Consider the following 10,669-nt stretch of genomic DNA (forward strand, 5'->3'; position numbering starts at 1 on the left):
TAAAGGTCTATCTTACTCTTAATTAGTAAGTTATTTAGTATATCTCTTACCTTAGGTCTTTCTGCTATATTATTTAAGTTCTTCTTTTTTATAATGTAATTATAAATAGTATTAAAACTAAGCTACTCTAGTTTAACTTTCTTAGCTACCTTAATACTTACCTTTTTGCTTTTAAGAACTAGTAATTAAGCTAATAACTTAAATAGTTCTAGGCTAGGTATATTAATCTATATAGTAGTTAAATCTATATATAGTAGAGTTTAATAATTTTATAGAACGTATATTAGTAGGAGTAGAAAAGTTAATAGGTAAGTACTATAGTTATAGTTAAAGTTAGTAGTATTAAATAGTTACTATAGAATTAAATTATAAGTTATTTAAGTTAGTAAGGCAGAATATACTTTAAATTACTAAGAAATTTTAAATCTTATTTTAAATTATAGTTTACTTTTAAGTTAAGGTTTATACTTACATTCTTTTATAATAGATAATCTCTATATTATACTATATACAGTAGGGTGACACAAATAAAGATTAGAAATAAAAGTCTACTTTTTAAAGGGCTTATATCTAGATAAGTAAAATAGCTAAGAAAATAAAAAGTAGATAGTCTTATAGAGATTTATCCTATTAATATCTTTTATTACAATGTTTAAATTATTTACTATAGCGTCTAGTCTATAAATTAGTCTAGAAATAGAGAAAAAAAAAATAGAAACTTTAGTTAGCTAGAACTATTTTCAAAATGTATAAAGTTAAGTTTTTTTTTATATTCTTAATGTAGGCTTAATAAGTATTACGTTACTAAATTTATATAATATATTTATTAACTAAAAGATTTTTAAATCTAACTTTAAATTTAGTAGTAGTAAATTAGTAAGCTAAAATTACATAAAAATACGCTAGAATAGTAGTATATAAGCTATATCTTCTAGAAAAAAAATTCTAGACTTCTATTCTCTTAGTAATATTTTTAAAATAGAGCTAAAATTCTTAAAATTTAAATCCTAAGTTAAGCTTCTTTTAAAAGCTAAAACTTCTACTTCTACTATAGCTACAACGCTAGAAAAGCCTATTAGTAGTATTTTAAATACTATTATTAAAATTAATAAAAAAAATTCTAATAATACTACCTTAAACTGTATTAAGTAAGGAAGAGTTTTAAAGATCTCTAATAGAAAAGAAAGAGTTATTAATAGGGCTATAATAAATAACTCTAAGGTTAAAAATAAGAGTATATTAGTTAAAAATAACCTTCCTATATATAAAAGAATATTATAAAGATTTTTTAAAAGAAAAAGATATTCTATTAATATAGCTTCTAAAAAGGCTATATAAGATAAGAATAAAGCTAAAAGAAGGCTTATTTAAGCTAAAGAGTAGGATAAGAATGTTAAAAATATAAATCCTAATAAGATTATATTTTCTAATAAGTTAGCAATCTAGTGTAGGTATAGTACTAGGAAAGAATATTACAGAAAGAAGGAAAATAATAAAGTTAGTAACTAAATAGTTAATATAACTAATACAAGTAAGTTGGAAAATTTCTTTTAGTAGCTTAAGTTTTAGAGCTTTTTTTTCTCTTTATTTTTATTTAACTATCTTATTTATAGCTTTAAAACTAATTTTCTTACAGCCTAAGACATTTCTATCTAAGTTTAGAGAACAATTTAGATAAGTAAACACTCTAAATTAGAGATTATTAAAACGCCTTATATAACAAAGTCTTAAATAAATAAAGACTACCTAAGAAAGGTTTTAATACGCTATGTTAAACTAGCTATTTAAAAAGGTAAGTTAATTATTCTCTTTTTATTAATATTTTATTATTCTCTACCTCTATTTTAACTCTTTTATTTTTTCTAAAATTCTTAAAAAGTTCTTTATAATAACTTCTATTTAGGCTAGAAATTCTTAGAAGATAACGCTAAAACCTATAAAACGCTAAATATAATAGCCTAGTTTAAGAGAAATAAAATCTCTTTTTTTAGCTATCTACCTTATAGTCTAGATTTAGTACCTATTAAAAATATCTAGAGTCTATTAAAAGATAGACTAAATAATAGAATAGCTACTAGTTTAGGGGTAAGAGCTAGTAAGGCTAGTATAGAGGCCTTTATAAGGGCTATATATAAAGAGTAGAATTTAATTCTATAACAGAGTATAGATAACTATATTTTATCTATACCTAGGCGTTATAAGGTAGTTATTGTAAAGGAGCTAATACGGGTTACACAAGAAAGATAAGATAATTAGTTAAATTCCTCTAATAAGTAAGATACTGTGTTAGTAAGTTATTACAGGGTAGCTAGGCAGTAATTAGTAAGCTTACTTAGCTAGGCACACTAGCCTAGTAACTATATAATTACTAACTAGCTATAGTTTAAGCCCTTAATCTATTATATTACTTCTCCCTTTTAAAAGAATAGCTCCTGCGCTTATAAAAATTACCTATTACTAACCTATATAGTTAAAAGTAATATAAAGCTTTCTTACTATAATATTATATACGTAAACAGCAGCCTTTATATTCTAAAATCCTATGTATACTTCTATTAGGCTATACACTATATATCTATCCTTCTGTCTATAATTACTGTTATATACTTATAGCTCTTAGTAGAGGCTTTTATTTTATTTAAGGTACTTTAGATAGGCGCTTTTAATTTATACTTCTTGTGTTAGTAGGCTTACTATTTAGTCTCTATTAGCTAAAGTGTATACTAACTAGTATAACTAAACTATAGTCTCTGTTAGTTATACTTTAGCTAACTAGCTTAACTAGTAGCTTATCTACGTTAACGTTATTATAGTTATTATTAGTGCTATAGGGCCCTGCTAGGTAATATACTATACGCGTTTAGGCGTTGTATTAGCTTAGTATATTAGGATAATAGGTAGTAGCTCTCTTCTAAATTAGTTAACTTAGTTATTAAGGTATAATATAAGAGCTTACCTAAAGACTATTAGTGTTACTATTATAAGCTAGGTATATAAGCGTAATTAATACTAGTAGGCCCTATTTATCTATTAGCGTATTAAAGGTTGTATATAGTCTAGGCTTTATTATATATTACTTATAATAGTTAGATATAAGTTCTACTAAGTTTATAACGTTTATATATAGTTCCTAAGATAAGTTATCTAGTTTCTTTAGGTAATTTACCTATTTTATATTATACTATAATAGTCTATTCTTCCTAGTAGCTAGGTCCTTAAGGCGTTAGTTAATTTAAGAGTTTTTAACTGCCTCTACTACGTAGTTAGTATTATTATTAATATCTAGGTTAGCTAGCTTTAGGGGTCCCTTATTATCCTATAATTATCTTAGTAAGGAGTTATTATTAATAAGATAGAGTAGCTATAAATAGAATATATTATAAATTTGTAGTTCTAAGAGTAGTTATACTTTATAGGCAGCGTTATTAATAACTCTAGTAATAATAAATAGTCCCTAGTTCTTATAGTTAAGTAATTAATTTAGTTATTTTATATAAATATTTCTAAAATTAATTATAACTTTATTACTAACGTATAGTTCTAGAGCTAGTAGGCGTAACTAGTTAGTATACTTAGCTTACTTAGCTTATACCTACTTAAGCTAGAGGTAAAGTTATTTCTATAGCTTATTAAGTTTATTTATAAACTTATTAGTATTTACTTAGTCTTATCTTACTAGAGCAGTAAGTATAAGGTTATTTATAGATAGGAGTATTAGTTCTAGTCTATAGTAAGGTAAATAGCCCTTAGTAGCTTTAAATAGTAAGATACTAGTACTTTAGCTAACTAACACGTTAGCTTTAAATTCTGCTATTAGTAGAAAAAGGGCCTAATTATCTTGTTTATAGTTAACGTAGGCGCAAAGGTATTATTTAAGGTATATATTAGCGTTCTTAGTCTAACTATTAGTCTCTAGGTAGAATAATATAAACAGTTTAGGTTTAGTTTCTAATTATTAGTAAAGCCTTATCTAAAAATAGAATCTAAACTAGGTACTATAATTAGAGATAATTATTATTAGGTAACCTTCTTCTTTCTAGATAAACTTAATAAATGTATAGACTAGTATATTAACACGTAGGTCTATAACTAGGATAAACTTCTTCGTTTTACTAAGTTAGTTTACTATAATAAGTATATTCTTATATATCCTTTTATTATTAGTATATAGTAGTAAATAAGTAATATAATCTATAGAGATGTCTACTTAGTATTGTTCTAGGATTAGTAGAGACCTAAGGAGTCTATATTTACTATTGCAGTAGGGCTTTACTCTTTAGTATATTAGGTATATATAGATATATTAGGCTATATCTGCTATTATTTTTAGCTAGTAGTACTACCTTATTAGCTTACTATATATATTATACTTACCTTTATAGCTGCTGTAGAGAGCTTAATAGATGTCCTTAAGTACTCTTATCTTTACTCTCTTAAGTACGTATACCTTACCTTAAATATATAGTAGTCTATCCTTAATAGTATAGTCTCCTAGTTCTAAGTAAAGTTATTATACTCTATATATAAGTTTATATAGAACTTATCTTATCTCCTTCTCCTTAGCTATAAGGATTACCTATAGCGTTATATTATCTAGTGCAGTTTACTAAATAAGAGCTAATAGGTTATTAAGTAGTATATTATTTTATATAGAGAGTTTATCTAGTAATATTATAGTATTTAGTATAAAGAGCGTAAGCTTACTAAGTATAGTAGCTTTACTATAATTATTAGTTTTACTTATTACGTATATTATTAAGGTAGCCTCTATAACTATAATAGTTACTTTACTGTTAATATACCTAGCTATTTACGCAGCGTATTAGGCCCTGGTATTATATATATATATAAGTAATATAACCTAGGCATTTAGGTTAACCTAGTTAGGTTTAATAACTATCTACTATTAGTGTTATCTATATAGATCTATAGTGTTACTTAGTAGGTCTTAAGTGCGTTATATAAACGCGTTAGGTTTAGTACCTTATTTACTAGAGTAATATATAATTTTAAAGTTAAATTTAGATAAGAATTTAGCCTAGTAAGCTTATTACTAATTAAGACGCTTATTTATTATAAAAGTTTATAAGGCTTAATAGTCTAAGAGGATATATACTAGTTTATCTATACTAGTAAGCTTAAAGTACTATTCTTTAAAGGCTTAGACTATAGCTAGGAGCTCTTTATTATATATCTTATAGTTATACTTAGTAGGGGTTATCTTTCTTAAAAGGAACGTAACTAGGTAGAGAGTACTCTTAGTATTCTTTTAGGATAAGATTATAGCTATTATAAAGTTAGAGGTGTTAGTTTCTAGCTATATCTCTAGGTTAGAATTAAAGTAAGCTAGTATACTAGCTTAGGTAAATACTAACTTAAGTTCTTTAAAGGTAGTAATAGCAGTGTTATTTATAGGAAACTTTACGCTGTCTTTAGTTAATTTAGTAAGTAGTTTTATAAGGGCTAAGAACTCTTTAATAAATTATTTATAGAAGTTTATAAATCCTAGAAACACTTATATATTATATACTATTTAGAGTAGCTACTACTACAGTACTATAGTAATCTTAGTAGAATCTATCTTAATACTATTAGTAGTAAGTATAAGGCCTAAGTATTTAACTTACTTTATTTTAAACTTACTCTTCTATAGGTCTAGGTATAAGCTAGCTGCCTTTAGTTAATATAGGACTTTAAGTACTTATACTTTGAATTCTTTCTCTATTTTACTAAAGATAAGAATATTATTAAGATACGCTATATAAAAGTTATTAAGGTAGTTATATAATATTTTATTAATAAATATTTAAAACGTTTCTAGGGCATTATATAGCCTAAATAGTATAACTAGGTACTTATAGAGTCTATAGTAAGTAAGAAAGGTAGTCTTCTCTTTATTACTATCTTTAATATAGACTGTGTTAAATACAGTAATAATATTAATAAGGCTTATAATCTATACTTTAGCTATATATACTATTATCTCCTTAATTAATAGTAGTACGTTATAGTTCTTCTTTATAAAACTATTAAGTTTATAATAGTCTACGTAAATTTATAGTCCTCTGCCTAGTTTCTTAACTACTAGTATAGGTACTATGTATAGTAACGTACTAGGTCTAATAAAGCCTTTTCCTATTATATTATTAATATAGGCTTTAACTGCTTTAGTTTCTTTATAGCTTAGGCTATAAACTTAGGGCTTTAGTATCCTAGTTTCTAAGTTAAGTGTTATTACGTAGTCTACTCTATTATAATATAGTAGGAGTTAATTAGTAAATTATAGGTTAAAGAGGTCTAAGAGCCCTATATTTTATATAAACTAAGAGATAAGTGTCTTAAGCTCCTTAGTACTTATAGGCAGCTACTCTATTTATTTTATATATTAGTTAAAGTTATCTTGTAAAATTATAGTAACACTAGCTATAGTAGTGCCTATAATATATTTATAAAGCGCTTTAGTATTATAGTCTTAAGCTAGTAGCTATTAGAGTTTATTCTAGTTATATAGTTAGATCTATATAATTTAATTAGAGTATTTTATAGCAGTTTATATAGCAGTGTAAGTAGTAATAGAGTATATACTTCTATTAGAGAGGTTATAGTAAGTAGCGCTAGTAGGTAGTGTACTATTATTATAGATAGTTTTAGAGATACCTTAGTATAGGCAGTTAAGTTTACACTTTATAGACTTAAATATAAGAGTATAAGTTTAGCTAAACTAGATAGTAGAGTAGTAATAATCTATTTAATTTATACTAAGTATAATATTATATTTTCTAATATTAGTAATATAGTAGAGAGTAGTGCTAGTATAAGCTCTATATTATACAGGTAAGTTAATAGCCTATATAAGGGTACCTACTAAGTTACTATCTACTAGTTAGAGTTTAATTAGGTCTAAGGTGTAGTATATAGTAAGTCTACGTTGCTTTACTTAACGTTAACTAATAAAGTAGGTACTTACTCTAGAGTCTATTAAATATCTTATTTTATACTATTTACCTTTTAGGGTCTTAGCGTAGGTAGGGAATTTAAGTTACTTTACTATATTTAGCTAAGGTTTATAATCTACAGATATAGTAGAGATATAGTACTAAGGTATTAAAGATAGAATAGCTTTAGTAATAGTAAGAAGTTTATATATAGCTTATTTAAGATAGTTATAGTAGGTAGTAATACGTTTAGTTTAATAATAAGCTTTACACTAGTTAAGCTCCTATAAGTAATTATTTATAGAAGTATCTTAAAATTCTACTCTATAAGGTATCTATCTTTATTAATAAGCTTACTCTCTGTAGCCTTATTATTTATATTAACGTACTCCTTACTATTAGACTTATTAAATTCTTTAATTACTACTATAGTATTAAGGCAAGGAATCTTACTTAATAGGGTAAATAGCTTATTCTTATAAGAAGTATTATAACTTTAAGCTTAATATCTATCTTTACTATAGTAGAAGTACTTATAAAGTTTAGCTAGTTAGTTACGCTCTTCTTAGAAACAGCCTTAAGTAATATACTATTCTTATTTACGTAATAGCGTATAGTTATTAAATTTATAACTATCCTGTGCAGTAGTGCCTATACTAGTTATAGGCCTAGGTATATATTAGAAATTAATCTTAGTATTAGTAATAGAAATACTGTATATGCAGTGTAGGAACGCTACTAGTAACTTACTACTCTTAGACTTAATAAACGTACTCTTAGCTAGGTCTTTATTAAGGAATTAGTAAGTGTAAGAGATTATAATAGAGTTAGAGTATTTAATAATATTATATACTACTATAAAGTGTACTTACTATTCTCTAAATTCTTTACTATACTTCTATTATAGACTACTATTAATAAGCTTAGCTTCTACTTTAGTAATCTTCTTAAATATATTATTACTATAGAACTTATCTAGTTCTTTAAGAAGGTTAAGGTAGTACTAGGGCTTTATATAATTAATAAGTTTCTATACAGCTCCTTATATGTATATTTCTAGATATATAATCTATTATAGTTCTTCTAAGAAGGATTTATACTTAGTAATAGTAAAGTATTACTACTTTTTATAGTCTTTATTATTCTTACTATAAAACTTATCTAGCTTAGAGAGTTTAGGCTAGTATACCCCTTCTATTAGTATAGAGTATAAAGAAGTTAGGGCTAGGTTTTACAGTAGTAGATAGTCTTATAGTCTATAATTATAGGTTATAGGCTTACTATAGTATAAGTAGCTAGTGCCTATAGTATAATAGCACTGCGTTCTATCTTATAAGTAAGAATACTTAGGAGTAAAAGTATAATAGTATTATTTTAATATTTTAAGAGGGGAAGTATTATACTATATCTATAGTTAAGAGCGTAAGCATAAGTAAGATTATAATTATAACTATAAGATACTTATCTGCTTTTTATTCCTTCTATAGCTAGGCTTATATTAATAGACTTAGTTAGCTATAGTTTTTAGTTTAGCTACTAATTTATTAATATAGATATTAGTTATATTAGTTACCTAGTAAGCTTTTATAAGATTATTTTCCTAAGTAGTAATAATTTGCGTTTTATTAACTACTTTATTATATAGCTTTTAGGTATCTCTCTATTACTTCTTATACTTATAGTAGTAGTAGTCTATATTAGCCTATTTACTAGTAAGACTAAAGGTAACTTTATTAAGCTTCTTTTTAGTTATAGAAAGCTTTACTTAGAAGAGGGTAAGTTTATTAGTAACTTTAGTATATAAGTTACTATTAACGCCTATCTTTTAAGTAAGTTATTTAACTTAGGCTTTAGCTTATTAGAGTTTATAAAGCGTCTTCTTATAGTCTTTATAAGAGATAGTGTTCTTATTATTAGTTTATTATAACACTTATTTAAGCTTTTCTTCTAGGCTTAACTTATTATTTAGCTGCTTATCTATAGCTAAAGTATAATTACGCAGAGAGATTATAAGGTTAGTAAGAAGAATATACTAATCTTTAGGCTTATTAATAATAGCCTTATAAAAGTTAGTTATATTAGTAATCTTAGTAGTAGTAAGCTAGGATATTTATTTACTAATAGTATAGTTCTAGCCTACTCTTATAGTAGTATAGGAGTTAGTAGGATCTATGCCTTATTTAATTTTAAACTAATAATTATTATTATTATAATTTATAACTTAGATATAGTATACGTAACTATTACTAGCTGTCTTAAATTAATTATTACTAAGGTTAATAGTATAGTCTACACGTCTATTATAAGAGATTATAGGCTCTTAGGTTAGACTACTACCTATTACTTTTATTAGTAGTAGAGTAGAGTAAGTATCTAAAAAGGTACTAGTGCAGCGTAAGGATAAGTAGCACAGTACTAGAAGTTCTAGGTAGTATACTAATTAGCTGCTAGCTGCTATAGTTTAGGTAGAGTCTTAGGTAGTACCTCTAGTTACTATTACAAAGAAGAGTTTATATAAGCTAAGGATTTAATTATATAGGTCTATAAGTACTAGTATTTATAAACTTTACTAATTATAAGTCTACTACTATATCTATGTCTTGCCCTATTATAGGTAGGCCTCCCTCTATTAGCAGTTTAAGTTCCTTATTAGCAGGAGCCTCCTTAAGCTAGTCTATTAACTAGCCTAATATTAAAGTTTTATATACTAAGCTTTTAGTAAAGTATTACTTAACGTCTTTACTATTAATAGTAATTCTGCGTAAGCTTAGATTAGTAGTATAATAAAGTTCTACTCTATAGGTATATAATAGAGCTTCTACTAGTGTATATATAATTACTAATAGCTTTTAAGTTAGGTATAGTAGGGTAATAGAAATTCTATAGCAGTAGGCCTAATACAGTGTACCCTAGGTATAAGAGTTAAACACAGTATAGTGTAAAGGAGCTAACATAGGTTATATAAAAAAGATAGGATAATTTGTTAAATTCCTCTAATAAGTAAGATACTATGTTAGTAAGTTATTATAGGGTAGCTAGGTAGTAATTAGTAAGCTTACTTAGCTAGGCGTACTAGCCTAGTAACTACGTAATTACTAACTAGCTATAGTTTAAGCCCTTAATCTATTATAGTTATAGACGCTAAAGGTTAGTATACTAAGTACTAGTTAGCTATTACTTATTATATTATTCTATTTTAATTGCTTTTACTATTTTGTAAAATCTAATTATTTTTAGTAAGTAAACTAATACTAAAAACCTTAGTATTTCTTTTACTAATATAGAAGTAAGATATCTATAATTTTTAGGTATTTTTCTACCTAGATAAAATAGTTATTTAGGCTTCTATTTATCTCTTTTTTTAGAAGTCTTTTTAGTAACACGCTGTATTTTAAGCTACTTACTAAGTAATATTTATTAAGCTTTAGTATTAATAAACAGCTTCTTTACTTTCTAAAACTTTACATTTTATAAATTTAGGCCTTCTAGAACAGAAGTTATTAACCTTTAAAACTATAGCCTTTATTTTCTAATCTTTATTTATGTTACCCTACTGTATAACCTAGGTCTATTCTTTTAGTAAGGCTAGTTCTATAAGTATATATAGTATTATATTATTACTCTATTTCTTAAATATTTTACTATAAAATGTCTTTAACTTATTACTTTACTTTCTCCTCTCTTTAGAATTCTAAAAGTTAAGGTTTATTTATTTATACTTTATAATATTATAT

The sequence above is a fragment of the Dothidotthia symphoricarpi genome (assembly GCF_010015815.1).
Source record: "Dothidotthia symphoricarpi CBS 119687 unplaced genomic scaffold P153scaffold_14, whole genome shotgun sequence".
NCBI lineage: Eukaryota > Fungi > Ascomycota > Dothideomycetes > Pleosporales > Dothidotthiaceae > Dothidotthia > Dothidotthia symphoricarpi.